Source organism: Pan troglodytes, chromosome X (assembly GCF_028858775.2).
Source record: "Pan troglodytes isolate AG18354 chromosome X, NHGRI_mPanTro3-v2.0_pri, whole genome shotgun sequence".
Taxonomy (NCBI): domain Eukaryota; kingdom Metazoa; phylum Chordata; class Mammalia; order Primates; family Hominidae; genus Pan; species Pan troglodytes.
This window is the reverse complement of record NC_072421.2, coordinates 23,119,691-23,139,343: the sequence shown is the minus strand read 5'-3', so window position 1 is coordinate 23,139,343 and position 19,653 is coordinate 23,119,691. Positions and strand designations below refer to the sequence as shown.

The following is a 19,653-nucleotide window of genomic DNA, read 5'->3' as shown; positions in this document are numbered from 1 at the left end:
AGCTTCTTGCCAATGCTTCTCATTGACCGTACCCAAGCAGAAGGCAGAAAATTCAGATCAGCCTTCAATGGCAACAGAGCAGGGTGGAAAAGGGTGAGACATGGATTTATGGAGGTATTTGAAAGACATTCAGCACACTGAGTAGTCACTGAAATCTCTGGTAGAATGATGAATGAAATCAGAATGGAGGAGAGTGAGCTGGGGCAAGATAGAATAGGAGTCAGGAGAAGAATAAAGGAACAGGTTCAGAAGAAGTGAAAACAGCAAGAAAACTTTCTAGTAAGAGGTGATTTCAGGTTTAGAGTTTTTAAAATTAGATTGCTCTTCAATAATGACAAGAGTCCTGTGCTTGTCCAGGAATTAGAAAGGAGTGAAATCAATTTAAATATAAGCCTAGAGACCTCTTTATTTGAGAAGGCAGGTGAAATGTGCTTATTTTATTTTTTTTTAATTGTCAGGGAAAGACTCTTTCCAAGGAAATTTCTTATGTTAGGCTTAAGGTACCTGAATTTCAAGCACTGTAATTTGAAGCACTGGATTTTTCTGAGATAAGATGTGAACGTATCATTCATGCTCTATCTGTGCTTCTCATCCATTATGATGATGAAAATCATTCCCCAAATTAGTTTTCTTAGTCACAGAAAGCTGAATGCCTTCACATTTGGGGAGGAGGCTTACTCATTTAATGGGTGCTACTGGAATATATATCATCAACGAGTTGACCTCCAAATATGTGTTCACGGATGTGTGCCACTGGGAGTAATGATGGCAGATGTTTAATTACTGTTGGCCATTTTCCTGCTCCCTGAGCTGTTTGGTTCCCTCCAATATCACCCTCAAATTTGTCCCCCTCCCTATAATTGAATAATCCCTCATGCTAATATCAGCCTGAAAGAGGTACCACTGGGAAGGAAATACAAAACTATAAAGAGCCTGCAATGTACTTCCAAGCAAATAAAAATGACTTGGGGATCTGTCTCTAGTGGCATTATCTACCCCACATCTCTTCCACCACTGAAGAGTGACAAGGTATTTCTTTCTGCCTTAGTCTTCTTTGCAATCTTCCCTTCTGTCTCATTTCTGAGCAGAGTCACCTCATGCTGTAATACACTATACCATTTAAACAAATGGGAAGAAATACAGTAGACTTACTGTCAAGATTTGTTTTTGTTGTTGTTGTTAGTAATGTAAAAACCAGTGACTAGTATTTTCATGATTACTTATGGCCTCAGCTTTAAAATATACCACTACAGCATTTTTTCTGTCTCAAATTCTAATATTTCAGCCCTATTCCAATTTTATATCCAGGAGTATTATTTGGAATTAAGCAGAAAAATGGAGGTGTTAAGAATTTGAACACCGAAATAGTGATTTCCAACTACTGGTTTATATGAGTTTTTAAATAGCCAAGGAGATTTTCAACACTTTATCTTTCAACTTTTATGCTTTCAAAGTTGATTTCCAGCCTCTCTCCAACCCTTGACTATCACTTTCTCTGAATTATTAATGCCACACATACACTTAAATGAATATAGTTGTATTTTCTACACAGTGCAGAGAGGCTCCCAGGCTCATTTGTGTTCAGCTGCAAAAGAAAAAAAAAAATTTGAAAAGCCACTTTTCTTCCTGGGTTTCCCACACAGAAGTCACTGCTCTGTGAAGATTACCATTTGTAAGCTAATTCTGAAGTTGTTAATGGCAAGAAATCAGAGCAATTGGCATCTGTTGTAAAACACACATTTCAGACAATCTCTCCCACTCGTTTGTGAGAGCTGTGTGACATAGCAGTGTGTTCTCTCTAGGGGGTTCCTGCAAAGTCTTGCTTCATTTGCTTTAACTGGCTTTTGGAGAATTTTTAGAGAGTGTAGATTAACTCCCAAACACAAAGCAGATCTGTGACACTTGATTTGTTGTAAAACCATAACCTGTTTTCCATTGATTTCCAGCCTAGCCACAAACATTTTTCCGACTTGCCCTCATTACCTCATTCCTGAGCTCAAAAAAAAAAAACACACACACACACACACACAAAAACTTGAATGGTAAAGAAGCTGTGTTTTCTCTCTCTTCAAGAGATTCTGATTCCAAGTGCCTTTGGGACGAATGACAGGAAAAGGAGTTTGTTTTTGAAATAATAGGATTATTGAAGAGTCACAGAGGTTCTCAAATAATTTTGTACAAACTGCAATAATCTGTTAACAAGCAAAGATTTCCCATAGCCTACAAAATATCCTGAAACATTCCCACTCTTAACAGTATCTCAAGGCAAAAACCAATAATGGCAGTGAAAAGCTAAGAGTTTAAATATTGTAGAATACCAGAGGTTTTAATATCTATTTTAATTAAAACCTTACCTTTCTGTTACCTAAATTCCTTAGGATTTGCTCTGATTTTTGTTTCAAGCCCTGGAGAATCTTTGCTAGTTTGTTCAGCTCTTCTGCAGGGGAAAAGGATCTCACTAACATTGGTAAAGTTAGGAATAGCACATATACAAAAACAGGTTGTTTATTTCCTCAGTCTTCTCCCCTCTTTAATCAGATTGCAGAGATCTTAACTAGGAGTGCTTCCATGATGACATACATATCCAGATTTTACATATCAAGATTTCAAAGAGCAGAATGGGCAAAGATTTAAAGCTGAAAATGTCACACAGAAAGTATATGGCAAGTTCCAAAAAGCTTTGTCATTGTTGAGCCCTAGGTTTGACAATCATTAATTTCCTATTAGTAAGTCTTACTGTCAAGGGGACTCATTTTACTAGCCGCAGGAAGAGTTTGTTCTTTAGACAATCATTGCTTTAAGCGGTATGTCAAAATCATTGCTTTAAGCGGTATGTCAAAATCATTGCTTTAAGCGGTATGTCAAATCCATGCAGACATTCAAGGTAAGAAAGAGATGTAATTAAATCTTTTCAATAAACTGGCTAAGCACTCACCTGCTGCCACTGATAGATACAATTTGGGGGTTTCTAGGATTTCTTTACCTTCTCCCTTAATACATTTTAAAAAATAATCTTCAATGCCCTAAACGCCTGTCATCCTATAGCAGAAGTGGTATTACTTGGGAATGTTAAGCCATTTCTCAGATGAATAAAGAAAATTCACCTCAAAAAGCTAACTGGATTGTTTTTCCCAACATGAACAGTGTATGACGTATATTACATGTATGTATTACTTATAATTACATGGTATATGTAAGTACATGTATGTATTACATAATTATGTAATTGTATGTAATATATGTGATGTACAACATGTATATATGTGATATATGAAGGTGAAGGTCGCCTTGCTCCCTGTCCTGCTTCATCTGTGCCCTTTTGTGAAACATAATAGCAAATATATCAGCTCTTAGCCTTTGGGCAGTTCTAAATACCAGATTCATGGAGAAATCCAATGGGAAAATAGTGCTCTCTTCATAAAAGCTTTTTCAGACCGTGTGCTCCTGAAATCAGCAATTTTACCTTGAGAAAAATGGCCTTTTCAGTTATGTGCAATAACTGTTCTACCATGAATGGAAAAGTGTCTTAAAATGCCAGCAATGTCCCCAAATGAAGAATTCTCCACTTGCTCAATTTCACTGATTATTCTGTTGAGTTACTTAGCCTCTATGCTTCTAAAACATATTCTGAGATTGCTACTGAAATGCAGCATTTGTCATTGAGAGCTATCAATGGTACAGTAAAGACTTACTCCAATGCACGGTACCAGGAAAACACTGGTGACTGCAACTAGAATATATTGAGTGGTTATAGTGGTGTGTACTTTGGGGTCCAAATAAGTTAAAACATGGATCAAGCTGCCCAGGTGTCTTTCAAACTGATTGGGAAGGTAAAATATAGAGAAATGGAAAATCAGCAAAGATTTACAAAGTAACAAATGGAATAACATATGGGACAACTATTGTATCAGTCAGCTACTGCTACTAACAATCAGAAATTCTCAGTGGCATACAATAAGAAGAATTTCTTATGTGTGATTCAGCTGGAGTTTAGCTGACATAGGCTGAGCTCGGCTGGGCCTGGCTCCAAGCCACGGGGTTGATTCAGGCCTGTTCCACTTGTCTTTTATGCTTAAGCCAGGGGACTGCCTACATGTTTTTCTCATGGTGTCAGTGGTCAAAAGTTCCCAGAGAAGAGAACAAAACAAGTAACGCTGCTTAAGGCATAATCTTGACTTAGCACACAGTCACATGCCCCGACATAACATTGGCTACAGTAAATGACATGGCCAAGTCCAACATCAATGAGGCATGCAAATATAATAATATATATGGAAATAGAAAATATAAATATTAAATATAAAATAAGGGAGGGGAGGAGGGAGTGAATATTTACTGAAAAATAAACTACCACAATTATTAATTTTTCAGTGCAAAGGTAACATGGAATACTAGAGGAAGCAGCATAGTTGGTAGTTAGGAGTTTTGAGAAACCTTGGAACTGCAGTTCCTTGGCAGTTACAGGTATCATCTATGACTCAGGGCCTATCTATAAACCATCTGTAAAATTTTTCATGACTTTTTGAGTCAGTGAGAAGGTAAGTTACAGTTGTTCTCATCTTCAATGAAAATGGGTAAAATACAGTAAGTTCCCTAAACTAGAACTTATTAGAAAAGAAAACCTATTTTGTCATCATCAAATTAGTGTTTAGGTATTTTTTTCCAGTGGTATTTTTGTGGAGAAGTTTGCTGATATTTTAATCTGTTCATGAATGCTTCCTTAGGAGAACTTGCTAAATGTTGCAACCAGCCTCCAGGTTGCGCTGTCTCTGGGTGAAAATTTGTGTTCTGCTTACCACCACACTGGCTGTTTAAGTAAGCACTTCCTGCAATTTCTAATCACTTGATATAGTATGAATAACACCCACGGATGCTTATATAGGGGAATATTTCTCTGATATTGCCACACATTCAGCCTGTCTTCATTTAACCCTGTCAGTGGGGTATGCTTTATAAGTCTGCAGGATATAGTTTAGAATGGGCATGTGTGTAAGGAAGATAAATATGTGGAGAGAAACTCTCACCCTTCTCTTTAAACAGCTGAAGTGGGATTAATTCATCTGGATGACAAAAATTCATTAACAGGAGGAGGTCTAAATATGAAATTGGGACACCAATCGGTGAAATTGTATTGTAACAAACTATTTCTAACTGTGTGACCTTGGGGAAGACACATTTTTCTGGGCTACAGTTTCTTCATCTGTGAAAAAAGACTTTGAACTACATGGGACTTTAGAATTTTAGTGCTAACATTCTGGTTCCTTTAAGCAGTGACATTTTATTTTCCAGGATCAAGTTAACATACAATATAGGTAGCACAGAATCCAAGATGACAAAGGGAGAGAAAAATATGAACCAGGTTTCTACCATCGAGGACAAACGTACTATACACAGAATAAGAGAGTTCAAGAAGCAGAGTCAGACATACAGGACCAGAGTTTCAAGATGAGCCCAGAGTTGCTCCTAGAAGGGCGCTAGCCTCAGTACCATAGGCAACAACAGGTTGAATAATAGGGCTTCGCAAATAAAGTTATTTACCTCACACATTTTTGTTCGTAGCTTTAGAAAATGCATCAAGTCCCTGGCTGCATATATCATAGGCAGTGTATTTTTAAATCTATTAGAAAAGCTTTATTTTTCCTCATTGTAAGATTGGGTAGATTCAATCTTTGAGTCTCCCCAGAGTTAGCATTTCTTAAAGAAAGTAGACATTAGTGTCTCTGAATCCTTGAAATGATATGGAAAGTGTTTCCCATCAGGAACTCCTTACTTTGATTTTCAGTATAAACCACCTGCATTTGGGTTTCTTTAACAATTGTGATAATTCCACTTTTATAAAGAAAATTATAAGAATATTCTGAAATTTGTATGCCGCTGTCTTCCTGCAGGAAAATGCAGGTGATGTGAAATATAGTATGGTATGGATTTTTCTTTTCTTTTTTAAATGTCCAGACTTTATTTATTGGCATTAATCTCTAAACAATATAGTATAAAAACTATTTATATAACATTTGCATTCTGTTAGGTATCATAAATAATCTAGAGATTATTTAAATTAAATGAGAACATGAGTGTAGTTTACATGCAAATATTAGACCATTTCATAAAAGGAACTTGAACGTCTTCTGATTTGGGGCTGCGTGGAAGGTTCTGGAACCATTCCCCTATGGATATGAAGGGTGAGTGTGTACAATACTTATTTATACTTTTGTTGTATATAGCTCCCCTGAATGTAAATTTCACAGAGGCAGGAGTTTTTGTCTGTTTTGTTCAAGGGTGTCCTTTCTCCACTTTATTTTTTTGTTTGCTTTGTAAAAGATCAGTTGGCTGTAAGTATTTGAGTTTATTCCTGGGTTCTTTATTCTGTTCCATTGGTCTATGTGCCTATTTTTATAGTAGTACCATGCTTTTTTGTATTTCCAGCACAGTAGTACCTGTACATATTAAGTGCTGTTAGATATTTACTGAACATGAATCAATATATATTTAGAAATGAATGAGTTTTCTAAGTATTTATGATTGTTTAACTTTTATTTTTAGGTTCAGGGGTATATGTGCAGGTTTGTTGTATAGGTAAACTTGTGTCATGGAGCTTTGGTGTACAGATTATTTCATCACTCAAGTACTATACTTTGTACCCATTCCCATTAGTTATTTTTTCTGATCATCTCCCTCCTCCCACCTTCTACCCTCAAGTAGACTCCAGTGTCTGTTTTTCCCCTTTTTTGTATCCATGTATTGTCATCATTTAGCTCCCACTTATAAGTAAGAACATGTGGTATTTGGTTTTCTGTTCCTACAGTAGTTTGCTTAGGATAATGGCCTCCGGCTCCATCCATGTTCCTACAAAAGACATGAGCTCATTCCTTTTCATGACTGCATAGTATTCCACAGTGTATATGTACATTTTCTTTATTCAGTCTACCATTGATGGGCATTTAGGTTGCTTCCATGTCTTTGCTATAATGAATAGGGCTGCAATGAACATACATGTGCATGTCTTTATGGTAGAACAATTTATATTGCTTTGGGTATATACCCAGTAATGGGATTGCTGGGTTGAATGGTAGTTCTGTTTTCAGCTCTTTGAGGAACTGCTGTACTGCTTTCCACAATGGTTGAACTAATTTACACTTTCACCAATGGTGTATAAGCATTCTCCTGTTTCCACAACCTTGCCAACATCTGTTATTTTTTGATTTTTTGATAATTGCCATCTTGACTAGCGTGAGATGGTATCTCATTGTGGTTTTGATTTGCATTTCTCTAATGATCAGTGATGTTGTGCTTTTTTTTAAATTTAACTTCTGGGATACATGTGCAGAATGTGCAGGTTTGTTACATAGGTATACACATGCCATGGTGGTTTGCTGCACCCATCAACCTGTCATCTGCATTAGGTATTTCTCCTAATGCTATCCCTCCCCTAGCCCCCCACCACCTGACAGGCCCCAGTGTGTGATGTTTCCCTCCCTATGTCCATGTGTTCTCATTGTTCAACTCCCATCTATGAGTGAGAACATGCAGTGTTTGGTTTTCTGTTCTTGTGTTAGTTCACTGAGAGTGATGGTTTCCAACTTCATCCATGTCCCTGCAAAGGACATGAACTCATCCTTTTTTATGGCTGCATAGTATTCCATGGTGTATATGTGCCACATTTTCTTTATCCACTCTATTATTGATGGGCATTTGGGTTGGTTCCAAGTCTTTGCTATTGTGAATAGTGCTGCAATAAACATGTGTGTGCATGTGTCTTTAGAGTAGCATGATTTATAATCCTTTGGATATATACCCAGTAATGGGATTGCTGGGTCAAATGGTATTTCTGGTTCTAGATCCTTGAGGAATCGCCACACTGTCTTCCACAATGGTTGAACTAATTTATAATACCACCAACAGTGTAAAAGAGTTCCTATTTCTCCACATCCTCTCCAGCATCTGTTGTTTCCTGACTTTTTAATGATCACCATTCCAACTGGCATGAGATGGTATCTCATTGTGGTTTTAATTTGCATTTCTCTAATGATCAGTGATGATGAGCTTTTTTTCAAATGTTTATTGGCCACAAAAATGTCTTCTTTTGAGAAGTGTCTGTTCATTCCTTTGCCCACTTTTTGATGGGGTTGTTTTTTTTTTCTGGTAAATTTGTTTAAGTTCCTTGTAGATTCTGGATATTAGCCCTTTGCTACAAAGAGAATAAAATACCTAGGAATACAACCGAAAAGGGGTGTGAAGGACCTCTTCAAGGAGAGCTACAAACCACTGCTCAACGAAATAAGAGAGGACAAAAACAATGGAAAAATATTCCATGCTCATGGATAGGAACAATCAATATCGTGAAAATGGCCATACTGCCCAAATTAATTTATAGATTCAATGCTATCACCATCAAGCTACCATTGACTTTCTTTACAGAATTAGAAAAAACTACTTTAAATTTCATGTGGAACCAAAAAAGAGCCTGTGTAGCCAAGACAATCCTAAGCAAAAAGAACAAAGCTGGAGGCATCACACTACCTGACTTCAAACTATGCTACAAGGGTGTTGTGCTTTTTTTCATGTGTTTGTTGGCCACATGTATGTCTTCTTTTGAAGAGTATCTGTTCATGTCCTTTGCCCACTTTTTAATGGGGTTGTTTGTTTTGGCTTGTAAATTTAAGTTCCTTATAGATGCTGGATATTAGACCTTTGCCAGAGGCATAGTTTGCAAAAATTTTCTCCCATTCTGTATATGTTGTCTATTTACTCTGCTGATAGTTTCTTTTGCTGTGCAGAAGTTAGTTTAATTGAATCCCATTTGCCAAGTTTTGCTTTTGTTGCAATTGCTTTTGTCATCTTTGTCATGAAATCTTTGCCAGTTCCTATATCCAGAATGATATTTCCTAGGTTATCGTCCAGGGTTTTTATAGTTTTGAGTTTTACATTTAAGTCTTAAATCCATCTTGAGTTGATTTTTGTATATGGTGTAAGGAAGGGTTCCAGTTTCAGTCTTCTGTGTATCGCTAGCCAGTTATCCCAGCACCATTTATTTAATAGTGATTCTTTCTGCATTGCTTGTTTTTGTCAGTTTTGTGGAAGACCAGGTAGTTGTAAGTGTGCAGCCTTATTTCTGGGCTCTCTCTATTCTGTCCCCTTTGTCTATGTGTCTGTTTCAGTGCCAGTACCCTGCTGTTTTGGTTACTGTAGCCCTGTAATATAGTTTGAAGTAGAGTAATACGATGCCCCCTCCTTTTTTGTTTTTGCTTAAGATTGCCTTTGCTATTTGGGCTCTTTTTTGGGTCCATATGAATTTTAAAATAGTTTTTCGAGTTCTGTGAAGAATGTCCACTGGTAGTTTGATAGGAACAGCATTGAACCTGTAAATTGCTTTGGCAATGTGGCTGTTTTAATGATAGTGATTCTTCCTATCCATGAGCACGGAATGTTTTTCCATTTGTTTGTGTCATCTCTGATTTCTTTGAGCAGTGTTTTGTAATTCTCATTGTAGAGATCGTTTACCTCTCTGGTTAGCTGAATTGTTAAGTATTTTATTCTTTTTGTGGCAATTGTGAATGGGATTGTGTTCCTGATTTGTCTCTCGGGTTGGCTGTTGTTGGTGTATAGGAATGTTAGTGATTTTTGCACATCAATTTTGTATCCTGAAACTTTGCTGAAGTTGTTTATCAGTTCAAGGAGCTTTTGGGCCAAGACTGTGAAAATTTTTTAGATACAGAATCATGTTGTCTGCACACAGGGATGGTTTGACTTCCTCTCTTCGTGTTTCAATGATCTTTATTTCTTTCGCTTGCCTGATTGCTCTGGCCAGGACTTGCAATACTATGTTGAACAGGAATGGTGAGAAAGGGCATCCTTGTCTTTTGCTAGTTTTCAAGGGCAATACTTCCAGCTTTTGCCTGTTTAGTATGATGTTGGCTGTGGGTTTCTCCTAGATGGCTCTTATTATTTTGAGGTATATTCCTGCAATAACTAGTTTATTAAAAGTTTTTAACATGAAAGGATGTTGAATTTTACCGAAAGCCTTTTCTGCATCTATTGAGGTAATCATGTGGTTTTTATCTTTAGTTTGGTTTATGTGATGAATCACATTTATTGATTTGCATGTGTTGAACCAGCCTTGCATCCCAGGGATAAAACCTACGTCATTGTGGTGGATTAGCTTTTTGATGTGCTGCTGGATTCGGTTTACAAGTATTTTGTTGAGGATTTTTGCCTCTGTGTTCATCAAGGATATTGGCCTGAAGTTTTCTCTTTTTTATTGTCTCTCTGACAGGTTTTGGTATCAGGATGATGTTGGAATCATAGAATGATTTGGGGAGGAGTCCCTCCTTATCAATTTTTTTGCAATAGTTTCAGTGGGAATGGTACTATCTCTTTGTATATCTGGTAGAATTTGGCTGTGAATCCTTCCGGTCCTGGGCATTTTTTGGTTGGTAGGCTGTTCATTACTGAATCAATTTTGGAACTTGCTGTTGGTCTGTTCAGGGCTTCAGTTTCTTCTTGGTTCAGTCTTGGAAGGGTGTATGTGTCCAGGAATTTATCCATTTATTCTAGATTTTGTGGTTTGTGTGCATGGAGGCGTTGAGAGTAGTCTCTGATGGTTGTTTGTATTACTATGTGGTCAGTGGTAACATCCTCTTTGTCATTTCTAATTGTGTTTATTTGGATCTTCTCTCTTTTATCCCTTTAATAGTCTAGCTAGCAGTCTAGTCTATCAATTGTATTAATATTTATAAAAAACAGCTCTTGGATTCCTTGATCTTTTGGATGGCTTTTTATGTCTCGGTCTCCTTCAGTTCTGCTCTGATTTTGGTTATTTCTTGTCTTCTGCTAGATTTGGGGTTGGTTTGCTCTTGCTTCTCCAGTTCTTTTAGTTGTGATGTTAGGTTGTTAATTTGAGATCTTTCTAACTTGCTGATGTGGACATTTATTGAAAAATATGGAATGCTTCATGAATTTGTGTGTCATCCTTACACAGGGATCATGCTAATCTTCTCTGTATCATTCCAATTTTAGTATATATGCTGCTGAAGTGAGCATGGTATGGATTTTTCAAAGTGTATAATGAGTCACTATTAATTTTTATATTGAAGACAATATCATTATCATGCTCAAGATCATTTGTAGGGCTTTTATCCAGAGATGTGATGAAACAATGCTCCAAACTCTAGGACTCCTTATGCAGTGATAGGAGAAAAACAATGACCAAACACTTATGAAACATAGGTAGTTAGATTTCTTTGAATAAAATTACCATTTTTTAAATGTGAAACATGTCTTTAAGACTCCTGCATGTTAAGGTCAGCAGTGATTAATTTAGAAACTGTGAATGTTAATTGAAGGCAGAGTTTCTTCTGAAACCTTTTAAACGTTTGACTCATGCTGGTTAATTAGAAGGGCAAAAATCACTCCATTGTGTAAATATAGGGAGAGCTTCTTTTCCCCACTAATGTGAATACATATTTGTTGGGTTGTATGAGAAGAGAGGAAGTAATTAGCCAGGTGAAATGGGTAAGGTGACAATGACTTTGAGATTTCAAATTATTTCCAATCTTAGGTTTTACTGAGCTGTACCAGTATACCTGGTCCTAATCCAATAGAGAGTTAAAAACCAATGTTCTAATGCTTTAATAAGGTTGGAATTATACACCATGGTTTTGTATCCGTAGATAGGTAGCCAAAGCATTCTAGGATTTCCTCCTGCCATAATTTTTAATCTAACTAGTATATAATCTACAAAAGACTGCAATGGCCAAGTCTTGGAAGTATCAGTTACTCAGATGAAGCCATTTCTTTGTATTTATTGTTGGTTTGACCAAACCTAAAATTGAAGAATTTTTCAGAATTGTCCTTGCTTCTCTTTCAGATAGCCTTTATAAAATGGAAGACATTTATAGAGTATCTAAGATTTGGGATAAAGTTTTCACACCTTCTCCAAATCTTTCTCATGAGGTAGGTGCAACCTAAATAATCAAAGGGAAATAATATCAGGTTGAGAAATGTATAACATTAAATTATTACAGTGTTTGTATATAAAGTGAGATACACTCACATAAGAGTTGTTACGCTTACATGGCAGACCCCTGGGGCCCTTCCTAGGAAAATTCATGGCAAATCACAGTAGTTCAGTATCCCTCCTCATCACTACCATCCTAAAGAGGTAAAATCTATTAAAATCAGCACTGAGGGCAATAGTGGCAGAGAGAAGGCTGAAAGAGATCATGGCTGTAATGCTATGATAATGGAGATCAGGGTGTGGTTATGAATTGATGAATTGTGTCTTCTTGCATCAGTGCTTTCTTCTTTCCTCTTTTCTCTTCTGTACACTCCCATCCTGAGTCACTGGAAGTCTTTGAATGCCTGGTTTCCGGAGGAGAAAATCATCTCATAGTGTCTCGATTTGTCATAACTAGACATAATGACTAAGAACCAATTTCAGTTTTCTAGCTTTTGTTTTTTGTTTGTTTTAATTCACAGTTATGTAGATATAGCCATTGAGTAGAAGTTATAGAGTCAACCCACTTCTATTTTGGATGTGTTTCCTCCTGATAAGTTGAGCATGAAATCTAAATCTCATGAATTTTGAGTAAGTTATTTTGAAGTCTATATACTGTTCAGAGTTTTGACCAAAATAGTTTGTTACAGTATGCTTTGTTTTACTTATTTAAGAGACTATATTGCCAAAATATAAATATACCTAAAACTATAATTGCTAAGTGCACCCATTGGGAAAAAAAGCATTTATCAAATATTTTCACATATATTTTAAAATCTCACTTGATACTAGAATAAAATTCCATGTATTTTATTCCCTCGATATGTCATTAAAGCAGAACATGCTGTGAGGAGGAAATAAAATGAGTTAAGCACGTTTTCATTGTGGAGTTCCACTCTCTATGTATAGAACTCTATATGACGGTCATGGAAATTAAAATGAATTTGATGTTGGCAGTAATTAATTTGCTTATTCTAATAATATAATGAATTAACAGATTTTTGTTCTTATATCAAGTGGGAAATGATTTTATCGTTATGTAAATATAACAAAATGTAAAAATGTTAAGGAAGGACTGCATTTAATAATGATTTAGATAAAACAATGGGGGGTTTTATTTGGTTTTGGGGGTAAAGATTTTTTTCTTTTGGGGTGTTTTTTGTTTTTTTTTTTAACATTTTAGGTTTGGGGGTACATGTGAAGGTTTGTTACATAGGAAAACTCATGTCATGGGGGTTTGTTATACAAGTTATTTTATCACCCAGGGGTTAAGCCCAGTACCCGATAGTTACCTCTTCTGTTCCTCTCCCTCCTCCCTCCCTCCACTCTCAAGTAGACCCCCAGTGTCTGTTGTTTGCTTCTTTGTGTTCATAAGCTCTCATCATTTAGCTTCCACTTATAAGTGAGAATACGTGGTATTTGGTTTTCTTTTCCTGTATTAGTTTGCTGAGGATAATAGCTTTCAGCTCCATCCATGTTCCTGCAAAAGACATGATCTCGTTCTTTTCTATGGCTGCACTGTTTGCTTTTTAATGTGGAATGAAACTATTTTTTTGCCTGTCGAGTTCTGTTACATAGGTTCACAGGCTAAACACATCACCATCACGGTGAGTTGTGTACAAGCTATGAGTAAAGGAAGGCACCAAATCTCTGTTCAAGGTTCCTATTCCTCCCATGAGTTAGAGATGGAGGCATAAAAGTAGTCCTTGAGTAACGGAGAGGTTATGCTCCTCCGTTACTCCATCTAGGAGACCTTATGCTCTGAGAACCATACCACATTCATGTCTAGCCATCTATATATCTAGATTTTTAATGAATCATCTAAGTGAGCAATAAGATAGAGGGCTGTAGTAAAGGATTCTTTCAGTCAATGTGAATAATTACACTGAAAGTATTTGCTTTGTCAAACATATTATTAATATATCATAAAAAGTTTTGGGCTAGGCACGGTGTCTCATGCCTGCAATCCTAGCACTTTGGGAGGCCGAGGCGGGTGGATCACCTGAGGTCAGGTGTTCGAGACCAGCCTGGCCAACATGGTGAAACCCTGTCTCTACTAAAAACAAAAATTAGCCATGCGTGGTGGTGGGTGCTTGTAATCCCAGCTACTCGGGAGGCTGAGGCAGGATAATCTCTTGAACCCAGGAGGTGGAGGTTGCAGTGAGCCGAGATCGCACCATTGCGCTCCAGCCTGGGTGACAAGAGTGAAACTTCATCTCCAAAAAAAAAAGTTTCTGAGAACATATGTGAATTTATAAGACCTGTCAGGGAAAATGTATGGTCATAAAAGGAAAAAGCATGTGCAATTATTGCTTAGTGTTTTTGGTGTTTCATGGGTAATGGAAAAATAACTGTACAAATATTAATGTGATCAAATGAAACACATTTAAGCAGATTAAAAAACCATAGCAAGTCATCTTTTTCATTAAATAACAGAAAAATTATGTCCTGACAGTGATCTCCAAACATTTTTCTACCCAAGTATTGTTTAACTTTATGTCATGTATGCTCAGTAGAATTCTTCAATTACACTCTGAATTTTCTAAGTGGGTTTCCCTTGGAATTTTATGGAAAAGGGGAAATATCTTTGGACTATTTTATTATTTCCAATAGAAAAATGCATATTTTAGCACTAATACTTTTTCCCCAGGAAAACTTCAGGTCCTGCATAATAAAATATTGGGGAAAAATTGATGTGAGTTTATATAAAATACTAGGAAATCAAGATGGTGGGGCATAATTTAGGGGTTTTGAAATCCACATGGAGGAGTCAGTGTAGAGCCTCAAGTTGTGTCACAGAATGACGTTGTAATCCACAAAGCTAGTTGAAAATGATTATTTAGCTCATAGACACATACAAAACTTCTCATTTGCCCTTCTGAATGACTGTGATAACAAGCCCATGCTGCCCTCGGGGCAGGAAAATGGTCCTGATTCTCATGGCAAAAAGGTATTGTGAACCTCTTTGGCACAGCTTTAAAGAGCACTCCCATTACCTTCTTAGTCTTCCAGGCAGGATCTTCTTTTCTCCCACTACCTCCTTAATTAAAGCAACTCTAAGTTTTCAAACTGTGCCTCCCACCAAGCTTTGGTTTAAAGGATTCTGACGACAAATATGTAAAACTATTAAACCAACTAATCACCAGCAGCTCATTCCCTTGCCTTCGTTTCTCCCAGAAATCTTTCTTCCATAAGGAAGTATTAACATATATATTTTTGACGAAGCATTGTATAAAGACATCCTTTTATTTCTTATTTAATTTTAATGTTGAAGTCTACACATCTTCAGAAGTGAATTGTAATATAAGTAAAAAATCTAAAAGATTGGAGATATTTTTACTAATTCAAGTGTGTTAGCCCACACAGATTATCCCTTTCTAAATGAGTATGTATGGGTGGGGAGGTAACTCATCTTTTCATCTTTCATATGTATTCATTTAAGTATTTCAGGTTCAAGCATAGCATAGCTATGAAAAACCAAGTCCTAATAATATTATACATGGAAATTAAGCTTTAATATACCATATACTTTATAACTTTTACTAAGACTTTTACTTTCAAAATGTTTGGCCTATACTGTAAAGATAAAGACAAAGTGGAGAAAGTGGCAGAAAATTCAAATGGTGAGAAAGCATGAAACTTGTTAAGTGTTTATGAGTGTGCTTGGGTGTCTAAGGCAGAGGATGTGCATGAGGAAACAATAAGATATAATATTAGAAAGAGGGCTTAGAGCCAAATTGTGAAATCATTGGCTGAAAATTAGAAAGACCTGAAAAGGTCATTTACTTACACCTTTTCTCTGATGCACAAACCTCCTCTCCAGCATCACTAAGAAGCAATCATCCAGTCTGTTACATATTTCCCATGTCATCCAACACATGACTTCAAAGGCAATCTATTTCATTGTTTGACAGCTCTAATAACTAAAACTTCCTTCTATTAGAACTGTAACTCCCACCATTGCTTTTAGTTTTGGCTCTGGAATGCCAAATTTTTTTATCAATTATTTTGAATGTTAAAAATCGTTAAAAATAACACTGTGATACACTTCTGTGTGATTTATGTCAAATTCCATAAGCTATAACAATTTGAATTCATTTTGCTTATTATCCAGAAGAGATGTATGTATTTCTTATTATGTGTCAAGCACTGTAAGTAATTTTCATATGCAAATGTATTCATCCTCATAACCTATGGGGTAGGTACAATTATTATCACCAATTTTTCCAAATAAGGAAACTGAGATACAGAGAGGTTAAGTAACTTACCCAAGGCTATATAGCCAGTGAGTGGCAGAAACAAACAGGGCTACAAGTTAGCATACCCTAGTAGGAATGACTTACTTACCAACTCATTTCCAGTGTCTTTGCATTTAAAGAGGGAACTAGAAGAGATAAAGCAAAATACTAAAAACGGAAAAATCCTTCACTGGATTGCCATAAGTTGAGCTTAATACTGTTTTTCTCATTTCCAGGTAACTCACCAGTCAATCCAATTCTTCCATCTTATATATGAATCTCCATATCCTTGTTCTATTTCAACTCATATTTCCATTTAATTTCTTATTTTTACTTTCAAATAAAGAGTTGGGAGGGCTACTTTACTAGGTCTTAAGCATCTTGTATACTGGTGTATTCATTTTCTTTTCTTTTGAAATCAACAACTAAATATTTATATTATGTGTAACTCACAGATCTTGGTAGTGTAATTTTAGGAAATGGTAACATTTTGGAGTACAGAATGTGTTCTTTCTCCAGATACATCTGAGTTGCTTTAACAGTTTCATTTGATTTTTCATACCTGTCTTTATAGTTTCAGCAGTTGTTCAAAAGATTCCATCACCATAGATCACCATTTACTAATGTTACCAATATACAATGGACAGAGCCTTGAAATTTGAATCTTCTAGATACCAGTAGGTCTATACAGAGAGATAGGTTCAAAAAGATGGAAAATCTGCTTCATAGAAGTAACTTGTCTAATTTTAAGTAAAACTCTACCATTTCAAACTCAAAATACAGGTACAATAGATGTACTAACCATGTTAGGGTGTGTGTATATGCAGCAATATCTGTCAGAACTCTGATCATATCGTTTTGGCATTCATAGTTCCAACAACCACAACTCCCTGTCTCAGGGAATTTTTGCCCAATGCAGTATGCATGACCAAAGCCCGGGGCTGGTTGGAAGTGTCAGGAAGTTACCATGGGTTAACCCAGTAATCAATGACGAAGTAGAACTGGTAGATGAATACTCAACGCTCCTTGCCCTTCAGGTAGAACAATGATGAGGCATGTTCTACCCAGTTTCCCAGAGGTTCTCAATAGGATTCAGTCCTAGTTTCCCACAGTGGTAACCAATCATTAACACACTTAATATTGACCACTTTTGCTTTTCTTTCTTGTTTCTCCACTCCCTGCTGCTAATTACCTCCTAAATGTGGGCTGAAACCTTAGTCTGAAGTTTTGGTTCTGGGGAACCTAGGCGGGTATTCTCTTTACAGAAGGAAACTCTGTATAGGCATAGTCATCTAGAGATAGACACTGCCCTTGGAGACCATGTTGTCTCAGTTTTTCATGCCGGTACTTGGCAACTGTGTCTACAGCTATGTGTATTATCTTTATAGATCCTTCCTTTTTCCTGCTGTCGCCGTCATTAGCACCCAGATTTTTGTTTTCTTTACTTCTATTTGTTTTTTATTTTCTCCTATTGTTACATTCTAAACACAGAAACACTGCTTAGTGGGGTGAGGTTCTGGGCATGCAATAGTAAGATAGGCATTAATCTTTCTTCTCCTCTGTAATTTACTATTATAATCAACTCAGTCCCCAAATTGATTCTTCCCTCACCCTCATATCTGTTAATATTGCTACGTTCTATCCATTAGGCCACACAAACATCTCCTAAACTCAGCCACCTACCCTCATAGACACACTCCCAGCTGCAGACCTTATTGTTCCTTGAAAACCTCAGGTTCTACACCAGTCCTTCAAATCTCTAACTACCCTCACTCTCTTTACATTTCAGTCTGCCATCTACCCTACTTCCAGAGTATTTTTCAAGATTATAAATTTTACTGTGTTATATTCTTGTCTTAAAACCCTTCAGAGATGCCATATTACCTTGATAGCTGTTCAGTTCCTTTGCATGGAACACAATATCCTTCATTATCTGGCTCCTAATCACCTCTGCAGACATGTCATTGTTCACACACCCAACGAAGCACTACTATCCAGCCCCGGTGAGTCATTTTCAGTTTCCTGAACACATCATGACTTTTCAAAGGGCCTTCCAGGTATGCCTGAGTCTGAAGCCTGTTCTCTTTCACCCATACCATGGCACCTCCCATGTGCTATTTCACAAATGCAGCTTTAAGCAAAAATTTCCTGGGAGCGAGAATGAGAAGGAAGGGAATATTATTTCAAGACTTTTACAAAATAACTGTAGACATTTCACTTGGGAATTTCTAAGTGCAATAGAAATCTGAGTGAGTAGGTAAAATAGCTACATAAATAAAATGTACACCTTTTAGGTCACATGGGGAGATTGCCTTGAGGTTTAAATGGCTGAGATCATTTCCACATTCCTCACAGCTAGCCATCTATAATTAAACAGCGATACCAGTCGGCACACATTCATCATCTCCAAAGAAAAGGAAAGTCACCTCCATAAATCTCAAAATATGGGATATTAAAAGTTGGTTTTTATAATAGCTGGTGCAAAACAATTTGTGCAAACACCAATCAAAAGTAACTTCTACTTTAGCTGAATCCATGTCCCAAGATTCAGAATTTACTCCTGTAATAAAATCTACTACTACTCTTTTCCTTACTAAAAGCAAACATAAATAGACTGTAATAATTTAAATCATTTTTAAACAAAAAAGTTTGGGTTTGTTTGGCATTAGTAAATTCACTATTTAATATATTGGGTACCAATCAGCTTCTTACAAAAACTTCTAGAATGTTATGCCCTAGTTCACACCTTCACCTCATGCAATTCTCCCTTTCATTACCTTGATTGACTGTGGAAGAACAATGCTTCTAAATATAACTCCCCTTCTGAAATGCTCTTGGAATTTCTTCTATCTACCTCCTGTTTTCTTTACCAAAAAACACTCTTTCTCCCTCAAATAACAACAGGTCCCAAGATGTCAAATTTCTAGAAAGAAACAGAGGACAACACACTCTGTATTGCTTGTTCCTTAGTCATTTTTCAGGGACTAATTATATATAATTAATTGTCTAGGCCTATGGTTGGTAAATTTTTTTTCTGTAAATGGTCAGATAGTAAATATTTTAAGCTTTTCAGGCTGTACATTTCTGTTACAACCGCCCAACTCTGCCACTGTAGTACAAACACAGACCTAGACAATGCATAAATGAGCATGGCTGTGTTCCAATAAAACTTTATTTACAAAAGTAGGCAGCAAGTAGATTTGGCCCATGGAACATAGCTTGCTGACACCTGATCCAGGCCACTTAAATCCTCTCTAACATCCCTGACACCAACAACGAAAGGTCATTCAAATTATTTTAATACACTTTTGTTGAGCAAAGCTTATAACAATCGCCATCTTTCTTTGAAGACTTCTTATCTCAAGGTAGATATAATAATGATAGGTACATCCACAGCACATGAAATGATTAGAAACAAGACAA

At 36.6% G+C, this 19,653-nt stretch overlaps 1 non-coding gene and 1 pseudogene across 1 annotated transcript; both read right to left on the bottom strand.

Annotated features, from left to right (window-relative positions):
• Positions 1 to 19,653, bottom strand: part of LOC129138881 (tigger transposable element-derived protein 1-like) — a 158,629-nt pseudogene that overhangs the window by 60,834 nt on the left and 78,142 nt on the right.
• Positions 10,931 to 11,037, bottom strand: LOC112207125 (U6 spliceosomal RNA). The gene has a single exon (XR_002941595.1). It is a non-coding gene; the product is annotated as a U6 spliceosomal RNA (small nuclear RNA).